The following is an 18,267-nucleotide window of genomic DNA, read 5'->3' as shown; positions in this document are numbered from 1 at the left end:
CCCCAAAGTAGCAGGGTATTTGTTTTCCTACCCTAATCCCAGCTTCCTTGGTGGTACAGGGAGTCATAAGAACGGCCGTACTGGGTCAGACCAAAGGTCCATCTGGCCCAGTATCTTGTCTACCGACAGTGGCCAATGCCAGGTGCCCCAGAGGGAGTGAACCTAACAGGTAATGATCAAGTGATCTCTCTCCTGCCATCTATCTCCACCCTTTGACAAACAGAGGCTAGGGACACCATTCCTTACCCATCCTGGCTAATAGCCATTAATGGACTTAACCTTCATGAATTTATCCAGTTCTCTTTTAAACGCTGTTATAGTCCTAGCCTTCACAACCTCCTCAGGCAAGGAGTTCCACAAGTTGACTGTGCGCTGTGTGAAGAACTTCCTTTTATTTGTTTTAAACCTGCTGCTCATTAATTTCATTTGATGGCCCCTAGTTCTTGTATTATGGGAATAAGTAAATAACTTTTCCTTATCTACTTTCTCCACATCACTCATGATTTTATATACCTCTATCATATTCCCTCTTAGTCTCCTCTTTTCGAAGCTGAAAAGTCCTAGCCTCTTTCATCTCTCCTCATATGGGACCCGTTCCAAACCCCTAATCATTTTAGTTGCCCTTCTCTGAACCTTTTCTAGTGCCAGTATATCTTTTTTGAGATGAGGAGACCACATCTGTATGCAGTATTCAAGATGTGAGCGTTCCATCGATTTATATAAGGGCAATAATATATTCTCCATCTTATTCTCTATCCCCTTTTTAATGATTCCTAACATCCTGTTTGCTCTTTTGGCCGCCTCTGTACACTACATGGACGTCTTCAGAGAACTATCCACGATGACTCCAAGATCTTTTTCCTGATTTGTTGTAGCTAAATTAGCCCCCATCATATTGTATGTATAGTCGTGGAGCGCAGCAGGCTGCACCAGCCCTGGTCTACCCCTTCAAACAAAGAGGAAAACAGACTTGATTTCTTTGGCAGAAAGAATTTTTCATTGGCTAGCCTGCTATTCCCCATAGCAAATGACCAGGCATTGATGCCCAAGTATGACTTCAGGAATTACAACAAGTGCTCAGAATTTGCTAATGACTTGCCACAGGAATGTAGGCCTCAATTCCAGGCCATCCTGGATGAGGGAAAACTGGTAGCAAGATCATCCCTCTAAGTGTCTCTGGATGCAGTGGACTGGCATCACATTCTGTGGCCACCTCTGTGGTTATGAGATGGGTTCATGGCTGCCGTCCTCTGAGTTCTCCAAGGAGGTCCAAGTAATGGCAGATGATCTCCCCTTCAGGGGTAACCACCGTTTTAGAGAAAAGACAAATGAGTCACTGCACACTCTCAAGGACTCTCTTGTTACCCTCTGTTCATCACCATCCTGCAGTTGGCCTCTGGCCCATTCATTCACCCACAACCATTCCCAGTTCTACTGTCTTGAACGAGGGCAGGGCTAAATTCCCTATCCCAGCTTCCCTCCATCTGGCGACGTGATGGACAATGATTGTAGAGAGAGCCTGCTGAGAGGTTATGCAATCCATCCTTAACAATAGCAGGAGAGACTCTACAAGAAAATGCTATGACACCAAGTGGAAATGTTTCTACCTGTGGAGTCAGCAGTGCCACTTATCTTCTGAGGAATTGGAAATCCCTCCTATTCTGGAAAACCTTTTCTTGTTGAAGACATCTGGCCTGTCTATCAATTTCCTAGGGGTACATTTGGCAGCTATTAATGCCTTCTAGCCTGTGATGGAGAGCTGCACAGTGTTTACACATCTCACTACCATGAAGTTCCTAAAAGGTATCATAAGGACATACTCTCCAGTTTCTAAACCCTTGTCTTAACTGACTGTTTAGTCTCATGGTCAATAACAGCATCAGTTTGTGAAGTGTTTTCTCCTTGTATGTCTGCTCTCACTTCATTTGTGTCGGACAAGTTGTCAGACGGTTACGATTCCTTCAGAAGATTTTGCCTTCATCTGTAATCATGGACTATGAGCGAGGTGACGCTTCTTTTATCACTGTAGCTTTGACTGGCCAGTGCCCATCTTGCCAAAATCTCACCCAGTCTTTGTTTTTCAACCGTGGAAGGGATCTTGCTCCTTTTATTGTATTATTTTGTCTGATTGTACTTTCCTACTATTTTCCTCACTATTACGGTGTCCTTAGTCATCATTTCTTTTTGTCCCATATCTGTTGCGCTATAGCTTTATTTACTTAAAGTTTGTAGAGGCTTTTCACTTTCCATTTTTGACATAAGAACAACCAACTTGCCTAAAGGGGATTGTTTAATCACTTTTACTAAGATAGCTTTCTAGTATTGTACAGTATTAATTTTCCTTCCATCAAATTATCAAGCTCTAAATACATAGTCAAGTGGCATAGCCTCTTTCATGTCTACAATATCCCAAAAGGCTATATAGAGATAAATAATTCAATTGTAAAATTAATATTAGCAGAGAGAGAGAGAGAAAATAATTATTATAGCGAATGGAAACTGATATATTTTCAGGTGAGCTATGAGAAGAGCCAGAGAGTCCATGAGCTCGGCATGGCTGCAGAATTCACCCCGTGCCTCACAATTGTGCTGTAGAATCAAAAATTTAATTTAAAAGTTATTTACCATTATGGTTGCAAAGATAACTTCAAAAATGTGAATTTAAGACTTGTCTGCACTGCCCTGAAGTTCAGACCGCAGTGGTGTAAATAGCAGTGTGCCTGGAAGCACTGCACTGTAATTCCTCTGTGTGGGCACAAACTAAACGTTTCCTAGTCTGAGTCAATGTAGTCCAGTTTCAGAGTAGCAGCCGTGTTAGTCTGTATCCGCAAAAAGAAGAACAGGAGTACTTGTGGCACCTTAGAGACTAACACGTCCCTGCAGCCCGCAGCTCTCATTGGCCGGGAACGGCGAACTGCGGCCACTGGGAGCTGCAGGAGGCAGTGCCTGCGGACAGCAATGTAAACAAACTGTCTTGCGGCCTGCCAGCGGATTACCCTGGTGGGCCGCAGGTTGCCCACTATGGGTGTAGACATAGCCTTAGTTTAGCTGATGCGTTGTCTTCTGCCTAAATCTACAGTATAAAACAATAGCTCTGAGATCTGCGAACTACCTCAGTCCTCACAGTAAATTGCTTAATCTGAAATTTAAAGATGATTGTTTAAATGTTAACACTGTTAACTGTTTCACTGCTGCTCACTTACAAGAAACATCCAACGAATTTGTTTATCCCACAGTCATTAACTGCCTCTCTTGCCTCCCCAATTGTCAGAAGACCCAACTGCTCCCTACCAAGTTGCTAAAAGCTTTAGTTTTCCCTTAAACAACTTCAGTGATGGAATTGCTATTTTTCAGCACAAAAATATTGGCTCAATTGATAGTGTGGGAACAGTGTAAAATAAATTGAATATAATATAATTAATATAAAATTAATAACACTGTGACTACATACTGATTGCATCACTAATTTTCATATTTAATTAATTAAACCCCTCAACTTTGAAACATTTAAACAAAACAGTTACCAAATTTCTAGTGTGTTGTAACACAATGCCACGAAATCCAGGAATCTTCTCACAAAACTTAAGGTCACCTTGCTGCAGGCTACGCAGGACCTTGTCCATGAGACAGAAAGTTACAAGAGGGCTGTTCCACATGTCGGAAGTTGCAGAAAAATAGGCTTTCATATAAATACTGTTGAGATTAGCAAGGAAGGAGATGTGGGATAGATTAGCAGATAGGAAGGGGAAGAAAGTAGTGGGCGATCAGGTCTGATGTGTAGCTTCTTGAGGATCGAGTTCTATGATTCTGCATCTTGGTACATGTGCACAGGTCGACAGCAGTATTCTGCATATTCAGCATTCTGGAGCCTGCAGGACTGAGATTTTGGGACACCAAAGAGAAAAGATTTACAGTACTCAAGGAAATTATGGTATTGTTGACAACTTCAGAGAAAATAGACTTGAGAAAGTTATTTATACAGACAGTGTTGCAGAAGAGATAAAAGACAGATTTACAGATACTGAAAATGAGAGAGGAAGAGATTTCATGGTCGAGCATGATATCAAAATTACAGAAAGCTGAGTTCAACAGGAAACCTGAGTTAAACAGAGAAAGAAGAGATGGAGTTGTGTTTGTGTATGCTCTTCTTGTCCAGCAAAGGTGCTTATGTTCTGAAATGTAAAGCTGAAGAAAACTGAAGTAAATTTACTTGGTTTTGACAGGTCTTGAGAATGTTTAAGAAGGAGTTAAAAATCATGTCAAAAGATATATACTCGTATAACTGAACATAATCATGTAAAGGGGGTAGTTATGGGTAAAGTAGGCATTTGTATTTGATAGACTCCTATTTAGAGAGCTTTTAAATTACAGATCTTTTACTTGAGATATGGTGAATAATGAATTTTTGTTTGTTGGAGTGTTTAAGGAGTTCCATGTCATTGCAGCTTATCTGCATTAAGTATCTGTATTAAAAATCAATACTATCAATTTCTTTTATCTCAAATAAAATCTAGTTTACGTTTTGTGCAGAATCTCAGTTTAAAAACAAACTTTTGAATGAAAGGGTCTCAAAAAAATCTGAAACTAGAAACTTCCTATTTTTAATGTGATAATTTTCAGATATTGTTTAAAGATTAATTGCTCCTGCACTGTGACTGTGAAGTATACCCTATAAGAAAGTTTTTTGCTGAGAAAATTAACCTTTTCTAATGAAAATGCTAACTTAATCTTTATTATTCTAGCACAAATACGACACAATATATATGTTGTGATGCTTGTACTGTATCCCAGTGACAAGATTTAATCTGTACATTTCAGTTTAATATGCAGTTTTTATGAGACTGAACAGAAGAATGGAAAGTTTTGAACGCTTCCTGCTCTTGAAGACATTGTGAAATAGGCCATATTTTATTAGCACAAAGATATGAAGAAATCCCACACACTTATCAGTTTGAAAATTAAACCTTGTCCACAATATTATTAAATATACATAAGCAATTTATTTGAAGGAGAAAACAGCTGTCAGAGACCAGGGTGCACTAATGGCTGTATTTTTTTTATTTAAATGGAAGGAAAAATATTGGTTATATTTTCATCTTTTTGAAATTCAGGCCTGAATAGTTTCTTAATTATCACAAGAGTTTAAGAAAGATCAAATAATCTTTTGTTATCGACTCTTCCATTTTATTTTGGGGTGAGTGTGTAAGAGAGGGGAGGGAATTGTCCTTTGGGGCCATATAAAAAGATTGTTCTGGCAAGTCAGTTTTCCTTAATTATTACTAGGTGTGAGGGCAGAGCATGAAAGAATCAAACTTACAGTAAATAACATGAATTTAGAAGGAGGCAGCCTGAGTCAGGCTTGGCTTATTTAGTCTAGACAGGACTTTTTCATGCCAAATGTTGCTGCTTTCATTTCTGCCTGCCAAATCTGTTTGATAAAGGCAGTCCAGGAATGCTATATATCAGAGTAAGAAAACTTTCTTTTGAATGCAGGTTACTTAGTGACATTGAGGTTTATTCCTCCCTTGATGTGCTTTCATAACCTCATTAATATTTGTGATATTGTATGGATGCATTGAAACGAGAGGTGGCACAATGAGATATCTGTTCATGTGGCTCATGTACACTTTAGCCAAGGAGATCTTATTAGTCAAATGTATTTAAGTTAATATCCATTTTGACAATTTATTTACAGTCTCACTTGCACATATATTGCAGCGATATAAATCTATGTGAAATGAAATCTTATTTCAAAATCATGCTTGATGTATGCAAGTCTTAATTTTAATCTTGCAAAATAGCATGTATTATAATAGCATTAGTATTATTTAATGTTTACATTGCAGTAATGCTCAGAGGCCCCACTGAGCTATGTTCTGTCCAGACTCTGAGTAATAGACAGTCCCCGTCCCAGGGAACTTACAGTCAGAGAAGACAACCAACTTTTTAAAGTTGGGAGCAGGGAGAGTAGGAAACAGCAAGATGTGTGCAATTTTTATATACATTTGTGCTGTTTATAAATAATTAAAAGAAGAGTCAGTTATCTTCAGCAGTCACTCAACTTGCATATCACTAATTGGTTGATTTCTTATAGGTGTCATGGTACATTAGCTTTGAGGAGGGTTTTATTTAGAGGCAGTAAACAATGAGACTTCAGAGTTTGTGACTAGGAAGACTGAGTAAGAGGGTGTCAAAAGAGGTGAGGAGAAGGGGAGAGGAGAAAGGTCATAAAATATGTTCTTCGAGTACGTGTCAGTGTGGATCCCACTGTTCTGTGCGCATGCACCTCATGCACACAAGATTGGATTTTTTTTGAATAGCAGTGTCCAGTGTGGCTGTGCATGCACCTTCCACCACCTAATGCTCACATAAAATGTGGAGCAGCTGCTACCCTGCCTCAGTTTCCTCTTCCCACGGCTGGCAGTAAGACTTAAACCAGCGAGTGTTGAACCTGCTATTTCTACTGAGCTCAAACTCATCCTTTTTCAAGTAGTTTAGTGAAGAAAACCTATCTTCACCTTCTTTATTTTTTCTTTTCTTAATTTGAATATTCCAAAGGAAAAGACACGACAACCCTCTTTCAGTGGGGCAAGATGCCTGGTGCCTACTACCAGGACAGTCTTTAAAGTTTTTAGTGTATAAAAAGTGACTGAACCACAATGGACTCATCCCCCCTGGGCGACCAGCATAGTTGATACCTACTCTGCCCGGGGGAGAGTCTCATCCCAGATAAGTATTTGGTGTGTAAATCCTTCTCCTCAAGGACTTGCAAGTCAGGGGATGCACTTGTCTAGAAGAGATCCTTCACGAGTACAGGGGAAGAGGCTTCTATTCCCGATATTTCTTTATCCCAAAGAAGAAAGGTGTGTGGGGGGAGGTCCTATCTTAGTTCGGAGGAGACTAAGAAATACATATGCCACTTTAGAAAAGGAATCCATCATTTCACCTCTGCAGGCTTAAGACTGGTTCATGGCGCTTGACTAGTGAGATGCATACCTCCACATAACCAATCATTTGGCCCACTGGAAGCACTTGAATGTTCACTGTGTGGTCAAGGCATTACCACTACAAGGTACTTGCACTCAGACTCTCCACAGTACTGTTGGTCTTTCTGAAATGCCTAGCAGTGATGATAGCCCACCTGAGAAGGCAGGGAATTCACATCTGCCCCTACTTAGGTGCCTGCTCCTCATCCCTCTGCCTGGATGCTGTCAAATTCTGCCATCAGAACAGGGTGATCCCTGGTCATCCTTCATCTCCTGTGAATCAACAGCAGCCTAGTGGATTTCCTGTGTGGGCAATCAATGACCAGTCACAAATGGTTATCGCACGGATCCATTGTAGAATCGAAGTTCCATCATTTGTGAGGACAAAGTCAAGTGTCAGAACTACTGTTCCAGAGGAGGCTTGAGTCAAGGACTGTTACCAGATGCTTTCCTTTTGCATTGGAACAGAGGCCTACTCTCTGCCTTTCTACCAGTTTCCCTAATTCCCAGGATAATTTCCAAGATCAAAAGAGACAAAGCCATGATCATTCTCACAGCTCTGGCAGAGACAATTTTGTCCGATAGAGCTGCTGCAGATGTCCCATCAGCCTCTTATGCACCTAGACTCATCTCACAGCACCACAGCCAGATACTCCATCCAGACCTAAAGTCACTGCACCTGACGGTATGACTGTTGGCTGGTTAAGTACCATAAATTAAATAATAAATAAATAAATTAATGGAGATATCCCATCTCCTAGAACTGGAAGGGACCTTGAAAGGTCATCGAGTCCAGCCCCCTGCCTTCACCAGCAGGACCAAGTACTGATTTTGCCCCAGATCCTTAAGTGGCCCCCTCAAGGATTGAACTCACAACCCTGGGTTTAGCAGGCCAATGCTCAAACCACTGAGCTATCCCTCCCCACAAATGGCTGGAGACTGCTCCCAACACATCCAGGAAATCCTGAATCAGAGAAGGAAAACATCTACCAGAAGGACATACTCATCTGAATGGAAGAGGTTCTTAATATGGGGACATACCAGGTCCAAGCTTTGCTGCTAAAGATCCAAGACTTTTAGTTACACTTAAAACAAGCCAGCATGTTGTTCAGCTCCAATGAGATTCACTTCACAGCAGTCTCATTTTGCCATTCAACTGTACTGTCATGTTTGGTTTCCTCTCTCTTCATGGTATCGAAGTTTCTCAAATGGCTATTGCTCACTTAACCACCTATTAGAGAACCAACTTCTGGTTGGGACCTCAGTATAGTCCTGCAGCTCAAGGAGTCTCCCTTCAAACGTCTCTGAATGTTCCTTATATGATATAAGCCTTCTAGGAAGTTACAGATGCCACACTTCCTGTACACTGTTTATTCAGTCTTTGGTTTTCTGGTACACACTTCCTGCTGGGGCAGAAACAAGCCAAGGAAAGGGTAGTTGCAGGCGGCAGCTACACAGAGTGGTAGAAAGTTGTTACCTATTATATTCATAATAAAAGGTTTATCCTGACAGTGATCTGCTTTGTCAGTAAGGGCATGTCTACATTTACAGCACTGTAGTGCTTAGTGTGAAGATGCTACTCTGCTCCCCTCAGCGTAGATATCCACCTCCCTGAGAGAGGTGGTAGCTATGTTGATGGGAGAAGCCCTCCCAGCAACATAGCACTGTTTACATTGGGGGATTAGGTCAATATAACTTCACTGCTTGGGGTGTGGATGCAACTGCATGTAACGGCCCCACCAGCCCTGAAAATCAGGGGAAATGCTGTATACAGTGATTTGAGCTGGATATGAAGGCCACAGGGGCAAATAAACTCGAGGATGAGCAAAAGATTGCTCTTCTCTTAATGGTGAGAGGTACAGAATCCCTAAATGTACACAATGCATTCCACACAGAGGTGGTGGGGAAAGAGGAAAGCTTTGCAGAAATAATGAAAATGTTTTGAGGATCATAGTGTTCCTAGTAAAATGTTACCTCAGAGAGAGAGAGAGCTGTTCCAGATGAGAACACAATGAATGAAAAGCAACAGAGGAGTTTGTTACAGACTTAAAACTAAAAAGTCAGTTGTGTGAATATTGAATATTAAAACTCTCTGATTAAAGACCAGATTGTCCTAGGGTATAACAATAAAAGTGTCTGTGAATGGTTACTAAGGGAGATGGATTTGACACTAGAAAGGGCAATATGTATTTTCCAAGCAGCAAAAAAACAACTAAAAAGCCTAGAGAAAGGCATAGAGCATTTGACTGTGAGTATGATAATTTTCCCCTTCCTGGTTTAGCTAACAGAAATTAAATTGGCCAAAGACCAAAACCTGGAAAGCAGGAAACCATTCCAGGAATGTGGCAACCATCATGAGTATAGGAAATTTCCTGACTCTGGCAAATATGTAGAAATAGTTATAAACCCAACCATTATGCTAAAAGGTGAAGAGAAAGCAAAAAAGTGCATGTATTAATTGTAGAAAGGTTTCCTCAAGTGAAGAGCAAGAGCTATTTTTAAGCACAATAACAGAGGAGGCTGAAAATGCAAAAGATGGACTAATTAAAATGTGAACAAATGGCACATATAGGACATACAAGATAGACACTGGGGCACAAGTAAACGTAATAACAGAAACTGAAATAGAGAGATGTAAGGAAGCGGAAGAGGCAAAAGTGTCTGTTAAAGACTATAATGGAGCAACAATTTCAGTATTGGGAGAGTGCACATCAACAGTTAAAGATAAAGGAAATTGATAAAACAAGAGTTTGTGATGGTACACAGAGGCAAGCAACCAGTCTTGGGTTTACTTGAGGTGCTTAGTCTTGTTAAGAGGATGTATACCAGAGTGAATCAGACAACATAGAACCAGATATGAAAGTATTAATGGCATCTTATGAAGATGTAATCACAGGAAATGGGTGCCTCCCAATAACTTATAAGACTCCAGAAGTATTTCACTGATCCAGATGCTGGACAGTCTAGCAGGTGTGAAAGTGTACATTGATGACCTCATAATTTAGGGTAATACTGCCATTGGACATTTGGGGGAGACAAGGTGAGTTAGGTAACTTCTCTTATTGGACCAACTTCTTACAAGCTCTGTTCAGTTCGAAAGCTTGTCTCTCTCACCAGCAGAAGTTGGTCCAATAAAAATATTACCTCACCCACCCTCTCTCACTAATATCCTGGGTCCAGCATGGCTACAACAACACTGTAAACAGTGAACATCTGGGATGACTGAAGAGAGATTACAAGAGGTAATAACCTTAAAATGAAAAGGTCAAACATCAGTTTCAAAATAACATAGTTGACGTAAAGAATGACCTCCAAAGGACTCTTACCTGATGAATCAGAGAGTCGTGCAAAACTGAACATGTGGAGACCAAAAGGGAATTCAAAGGCTGTAGGCATGTTGAATTGTGTCAGAAAATTCATACCTAATTATACAGTTCTCACAACTCACCTAAGACTGCTGCTTCACAAGGGCATCGAATGGGCATGAATGCCAAGTCTTGAAAGAGAGTTCAGTAATTTTAAGGACATTCTGTCATTAGCTCCAGTGCTGCAAGTTTTGAGCCACTGAAAGACATCAAACTCTCCACAGCTGCCTTCAACGAAGCGTTGGGAACAGTACTATTACAGTATCATGGAACTGATTAGCTGTCAGTGTCATATGCATGTAGGGCTGTGACAGCCACAGTGAAGATGTATACACTAATTGTAAAAGTGACAATAAGTCTGGGGTATGGGTGTACAAGATTTCACAACTTTCTCTCTGGTTGTAGCTTCAATGCAGAAACTGATCACAAACTACTGATTGCAATACAGAAAAAGGGATGTGGAGAAGCAGCACCAAGGATGCAGTAACTAATTTTATAAATACAGAAGTATGATGTCAGCCTGGAGTTCCTACCTGGATGCCACTTAGTAATGGTAGACACCCCCTCAAGAGCATGTGCTCCATCTAACAATACACAACCTGATATCTGGATCAGTCAGTGAACATGTGAATATGATAAAAGTGTCACGCTGTATCTCTAGGCATATGACATGAATTGGAGACAGAAGCAGCTAAAGATGAAATGCTGCAAGCAGTGATACAAGTGATAAGTAAAGGTGGAGACAAAATCAACTTCCTGTTCCCACTATAACAATGAGCTTTCAGTGATCTCAGGAGTCGTCTTGAAGGGGACCCAGATTGTGGTTCCCACAGTGATGTGAAGGAAAACATTGGAATGAATACATGAAGGGGACCTAGGAATGACCAAATAAAAAAAGGAGAGCTAGAGAAGTTGTATTCTGGCCAGAGATAAATATTGACATTGAAGAAATGGCGAGCAGATTGGAATGTCAGAAATACAGAGATTCTCAGCAGAAAGAACTAGTGATATTGCATAAAAATCTTGCAGCTCCATGCGAAAAAGTAGGAATTGACATATTTAACCTGGAAGACATAATCACCTGGTTATAATGGACCTACTTGACCACTTTCCCAGAAATAGTCATGCTTGAAGATACCACGGCAGCAACAGTTGCAGGCACATTAAATCTGTATTTGCATGTCATGGAATTTCAAAAACAGTAATAATGGACAACAGACCACAGTTCAAAAATAGGGAATTTCTGGACTTTGCTAAAATGTACAACATTCATCATAAGACATCTAGTCCCAGGCCTGGTCTACACTACGGGTTTAGGTCGACTTTAGCAGCGTTAAACCGAATTAAGCCTGGACACGTCCACACAACGAGGCCCTTTCTTTCGAATTAAAGGGCCCTTTAAACCGGTTTCTTTACACCACCTCCGACGAGGGGATTAGCGATAAAACCGGCCTTTGCGGGTCGGAATTGGGGTAGTGTGGACGGAATTCGATGTTATTGGCCTCCGGGAGCTATCCCACAGTGCTTCATTGTGACCGCTCTGGACAGCGCTCTCAACTCAGATGCACTGACCAGGTAGACAGGAAAAGACCCGCGAAGGTTTGAATTTCATTTCCTGTTTGCCCAGCGTGGAGAGCACAGGTGACCACGCAGAGCTCATCAGCACAGGTAACCGTCATGGAGTCCTCCCAGGATCGCAAAAGAGCTCCAGCATGGACCGAACGGGAGGTACGAGATCTGCTCGCCATATGGGGAGATGAAGCAGTGATAGCTGAACTCCGTAGCAGTAAAAGAAATGGAAAAGTATTAGAAAAGATCTCCAAGGCCATGAAGGACCGAGGCCATAACAGGGACACACAGCAGTGCCGCGTGAAAATTAAGGAGCTAAGGCAAGCCTACCACAAAGCCAGAGAAGCAAACGGAAGGTCCGGGGCAGAGCCGCAAACTTGCCGCTACTACGCGGAGCTGCATGCGATCCTAGGGGGTGCAGCCACCACTACCCCAACCGTGTGCTATGACTCTCTCACTGGAGAAACACACAGGGAAGACGGTTCGGGGAACGAGGAAGATGACGATGGAGGTACTGTAGGTAGCTCACAGCAGCAAGGAAGCGGAGAAACCGGTTTCCCCAACAGCCAGGATATGTTTGTGACCCTGGACCTGGAACCAGTAACCCCCGAACTCACCCAAGACCCTCAGGGCACACAGGAGACCTCTGGTGAGTGTAACTTTGTAAATATTTGTAAACATTACAAAAAAAAAGCAAGCAAGTCTGTTAACGTGTATGGGGATGGGGCGGAAATCCTCCAGGGACATCTCCAGAAAGCTCTCCTGGTTGAAATGGGGTGATTTTATTAAGGGGGACATTCAGAGGCGCCCGTTCCTGCTCTTCTGACCAGAAATGTTCCCCGCTGTTAACCACGCGGTGGGGGGGAGGGGTGAAGTGATCATCCCAGAGAATCGTGTGTGTGTGTGTGGGGGGGGGTGGTTTACTTGTGTTTGTGCCGCATGTTAACCGGGAAACCGCAGCCCCCTCCTTTTACATTGAAACCCCATTTTAAATGGACAACCCAATTCATCCTTGATATGGGAAATGCGCTGCTGTTTGCAACCTTTCCCGCATGTTAAGAAGGTTAAAAAAGCCAAAACACTGTGGCCTACGATGGCTGCCTGCAAGCCGAAATATGCGACCTTGTAATGAAAGAGTGTACCCATTGTTCCCTAAAATGTGTCCTTTTTAACCACCTCTCCCTTCTCCTCCACCAGCTGCAAATGTTTCTCCTTCGCAGAGGCTCGTGAACATTAGAAAGAGAAAACGTAAGACGAGGGACGAGATGTTCACGGAGCTGCAGATGTCCGCCCAGGCTGATAGAGCACAGCAGAATGCGTGGAGGCAGTCAATGACGGAGATGAGAAAAGCCCAATATGAACGAGAGGAGAGGTGGCGGGCTGAATCGCGGGAAGAACAGAGCAAGTGGCGGGCTGAAGACGATAGGTGGCGTCAGCTTGCAGACAGACGGCAAGAGGCAATGCTCCGTCTGCTGGAGCATCAAAGTGATATGCTCGAGCGTATGGTTGAGTTGCAGGAAAGGCAGCAGGAGCAGAGACCGCCGCTACAGCCCCTGTGTAACCAACAGCCCTCCTCCCCAAGTTCCATAGCCTCCTCACCCAGACGCCCAAGAACACGGTGGGGGGGCCTCCGTCCACCCAGTCACTCCACCCCAGATGATCGCCAAAGCATCAGAAGGCTGGCCTTCAATAAGAGTTAAAGTTTTAAAATGCAGTGTGTCCTTTTCCATCCCTCCTCCCCCACCCATCCCAGGCTACCTTGGCAATTATCCCCCTACCTCTGTAAGGAACTAATAAAGAATGCATGAATGTGAAAAAACAATGACTTTATTGCCTCTGCAAGGGGGAGGGGAGGGTGGGGTGGGGTGGTTGGTTTACAGGGAAGTAGAGTGAACCGGGTCGGGGGGGGGGGTTGGAGGGTTCATCAAGGAGAAACAAACAGAAGTTTCACACAGTAGCCTGGCCAGTCACAAAACTCGTTTTCAAAGCTTCTCTGATGCGCACCGCGCCCTGCTGTGCTCCTCTAACCGCCCTGGTGTCTGGCTGCGCGTAATCAGCGGCCAGGCGAGTTGCCTCAACCTCCCACCCCGCCATAAAGGTCTCCCCCTTACTCTCACAGATATTGTGGAGCGCACAGCAAGCAGCAATAACAATAGGGATATTCTTTTCGCTGAGGTCTGAGCGAGTCAGTAAGCTGCGCCAGCGCGCTTTTAAACGTCCAAATGCACATTCCACCACCATTCGGCACTTGCTCAGCCTGTAGTTGAACAGGTCCTGACTCCTGTCCAGGCTGCCTGTGTACGGCTTCATGAGCCATGGCATTAAGGGGTAGGCTGGGTCCCCAAGGATCACGATAGGCATTTCAACATCCCCAATGGTCACTTTCTGGTCCGGGAAGAAAGTCCCTTCCTCCAGCTTTCGAAACAGAGCAGAGTTCCTGAAGACGCGAGCATCATGTACCTTTCCCGGCCATCCCACGTTGATGTTGGTGAAACGTCCCTTGTGATCCACCAGGGCTTGCAGCAGCATTGAAAAGTACCCCTTGCGGTTTACGTAGTCGGTGGCTTGGTGCTCCGGTGACAAGATAGGGATATGGGTTCCGTCTATGGCCCCGCCACAGTTTGGGAATCCCATTTCAGCAAAACCATCCACTATTGACTGCACGTTGCCCAGAGTCACTACCCTTGCTATCACCAGGTCTTTCATTGCCCTGGCAAATTGGATCACAGCAGCCCCCACCGTAGATTTGCCCACTCCAAATTGATTCCCGACTGACCGGTAGCTGTCTGGCGTTGCAAGCTTCCACAGGGCTATCGCCACTCGCTTCTCAACTGTGAGGGCTGCTCTCATCTTGGTATTCTGGCGCTTCAGGGCAGGGGAAAGCAAGTCACAAAGTTCCATGAAAGTGGCCTTACGCATGCGAAAGTTTCGCAGCCACTGGGAATCGTCCCATACCTGCAGCACGATGCGATCCCACCAGTCTGTGCTTGTTTCCCGGGCCCAGAATCGGCGTTCCACGGTATCAACCTGCCCCAGTGACACCATGATTTCCACATTGCTGGGGCCTGTGCCTTGTGAGAGGTCTATGGCCATGTCAATTTCCTCATCACTCTCGTCGCCGTGCTGCAATCGCCTCCTCGCCTGGTCCGGGTTTCGCCTTGGCATGTTCTGGCTCTGCATATACTCCAGGACAATGCGCGTGGTGTTCATAGTGCTCATAATTGCCGCGGTGATCTGAGCGGGCTCCATGATCCCAGTGCTAGCTATGGCGCCTGGTCAGAAAAAAGGCGCGAAAGTAGTATCTGATGGACCAGGAGAAGGAGGGCGGGAGGGAGGGAGGGAGGGAGGGAGGGCCAAGTGACGACATGGCGTACAGGTACAGGAACAGGGAGAAACACAAACAACTGTCACACAGAATGGTCCCCCCAAAGATTAAACTGGAAACCCTGGGCTTAGCAGGCCGTTGATTTCACGGAGGAAGGGGAAGCAAATGAACACAGAATAAATCTATTTTTTACATCTTAAGGTGGCAGCCGACGCTGCAGCATGAGTGACAGCCATACCAGTATGATGATGATGGGTACCAATCATAATATACCATCATCTGCCAAAAGGCAAGGGGCTGCTGCTGTGTAGCAATGCAGCCCCATGTCTGCCAGCCCCACGTCCGCCAGCACCCAGCATCGCCCTCGGCCTCTTCTGGGTGCTTAGCAGACAATATTGGGCAATTGGCAGAAAATAGTACATTATGACTGGTAACCGTCATCATCGAGACAGTAGCATGTCTGCCCAGGTGGCCATGATTGACAGCCACTCCAGTACGACGACGACGGGTACCAGTCATAATATACCATCGCCTGGAAGGGGCTGGTGCAATGCAGCCCTACGGCTGCCAGCCCCACGGCTATCACTCATGCTACACCGTCTACTGCCAAAAGGCAGTTAGCAGCTGCTGCTGTGTAGCAATGCAGTCCCACGTCTGCCGGCACCCAGAGGACATATGGTGACGGTGAGCTCAGCTGTGCTGAGCGGGCTCCATGTTGTCTGCACAGGTAACCCAGGTAACCCAGGTAAAAAGGCGCGAATCTATTGTCTGCCGTTGCTGTGACGGGGGAGGGAGGGGCCTGACGACATGTACCCAGAACCGCCCGCGACACTGTTTTGCATCATCCGGGCATTGGGATCTCAACCCAGAATTCAAAGAAAAGGCGTGAACCGCTTCGCGGCTCGAGCTGTGGCGCAAACGTAGTATCTGACGGCCTAGGGGAAGGAGGGAGGGGGGCCGAGTGACGACATGGCGTACAGGCACAGGGAATTAAAATAAAGAACGGTGGCTGTGCATCAGGGAGAGACACAAACAACTGTCACAGACTGGTCCCCCCCAAAGATTAAACTGAAAACCCTGGGTTTAGCAGGCCGTTGATTTGACGGAGGGAGGGGGAAGCAAATGAATACAGAGAAAATCTATTTTTTACATCTTAAGACGACGGTGCAGCGTGACTGATAGCCCTCGGCATCTTTCTGGGTGCTTGGCAGCAAATACGGGGCGGTGTATGACGATGGTCTTCAGGCCTATTGCACGAGCTGCTGCTCAGGGAAGACTCTGCTAATGTGCGATGACCCGACTTGTAATAGGCCGGCTAACAGTCATAATACACCATTTACTGCCAAAAGGCAAGCCCCACGGCTGCCAGCACCCAGATCGCCGATGAAGGCTACCAGTCTACTGCACCGTCTACCGCCAAAAGGCAGTTAGCAGCTGCTGCTGTGTAGCAATGCAGTCCCACGTCTGCCGGCACCAAGAGGATATATGGTGACGGTGAGCTCAGCTGTGCTGAGCGGGCTCCATGTTGTCTGCACAGGTAACCCAGGTAACTAACCCAGATAAAAGGGCGCGAATCTATTGTCTGCCGTTGCTGTGACGGGGGAGGGAGGGGCCTGACGACATGTACCCAGAACCGCCCGCGACACTGTTTTGCATCATCCGGGCATTGGGATCTCAACCCAGAATTCCAAGGGGCGGCGGAGACTGCGGGAACTGTGGGATAGCTGTGGGATAGCTACCCATAGTGCAATGCTCCGGAAGTCGACGCTAGCCTCGTACTGTGGACGCGGTCTGCCGACTAGAGCACCTAGAGCATTTTATTGTGTGGACATACACAATCGGCTGTATACAACCGATTTCAATAAAACCGGCTTCTATAAATTCGAACTAATTTCGTAGTGTAGACAAACCCCCAGATATCTTCAAGCCAATGGATTAACTGAATGTGGAGTATGTATAGTGAAGAACTTGCTCAAAAAAGCATTGGCTACAAGACAAAGATCCATCTTTAGCACTACTCAATTTATAGAGCTTCATCCGCTGAACTTTACAACAGATGTATAAATACTCGAGTACCAGATATGGGACAAAAAGAAAAGATGAGTAATAGGAAATGAGTGGGAAAGTACAGTCAATAAGGGAGCAAGATCCCTTGCACAGTTAAAAAACAAAGACTTGGTGAGAATTTGGAAAGATGGGCACTGGTCAGTCAAAGCTACAGCGATCAAAGAAGCGTACCTCTCTCATACTCAGGCAAAATCTTCTGAAGGGATTGTAACTATTTGACAGCTTGAGAGAAACAAATGAAGTGAAAACAGACATACACGGTGAAAACACTTCATCAGAGGCAGGAAGAAAGCCAAGTAGCAGCCTGTAAGCATGGTGTGACCCGGGTGAAGCCTAGAGTAAGATTCTGGCTCTGGTGCTAGCTAAAGTGGCTTGGGGCTATAAGCAAAGAAGTTGTCCCATTTTTTGGTTCTTGCTGCCTTCAGAGAAGCAGGTCTTTGTACATTCCTTGCAAATAAACAAGATTGCATCAAAGAATTTACCAGACTTCATCATCAATTTCTACTCCCAGTTGGGACATCCCTAGGGCCCTGAACTTTGACTAGCTGCTCAGTTCAAAAAAGGGGTAATAATAATTATAGTAAAAATACCTCCTTTAAAACACACTTAAATGGTAAAGATTTTTACTGTTATTCCATATTTAAAAGGAGGGCTCACTGAATACATTTCTTTAAAAATTCTTTCATTTCGCCAGTGGACTAGTCACCCTGGGCCAAATTTAGACATGGTTTAAGTAGAGAGGTCCATTAAAAAGGATAAAAATGTGTACAGTGATTGTAAACCTAAATGCTTTAGCTCATAAGTCAACCACTAACTGACGAAGAAACTTCCATAATGAGCAAGTAATTTCATTATTTCTTGTATCTTCAGCTGAAGTACTTGGTACCAGCCATTGTAGGAAACAAGAGAATGGCCTAGATGCATTGCTACTTGTGTGATCCAATCCAGAAATTCC

General features: G+C 44.3%; 1 protein-coding gene across 7 annotated transcripts in view; it reads left to right on the top strand.

Annotated features, from left to right (window-relative positions):
* Positions 1-18,267, top strand: part of LTBP1 (latent transforming growth factor beta binding protein 1) — a 332,013-nt gene that overhangs the window by 76,968 nt on the left and 236,778 nt on the right. The window lies entirely within an intron of this gene.

Source organism: Malaclemys terrapin, chromosome 3 (assembly GCF_027887155.1).
Source record: "Malaclemys terrapin pileata isolate rMalTer1 chromosome 3, rMalTer1.hap1, whole genome shotgun sequence".
Lineage (NCBI taxonomy): Eukaryota > Metazoa > Chordata > Testudines > Emydidae > Malaclemys > Malaclemys terrapin.
Note: the sequence above shows the minus strand (reverse complement) of the source record. Positions and strands in the feature narration are given on the sequence as shown.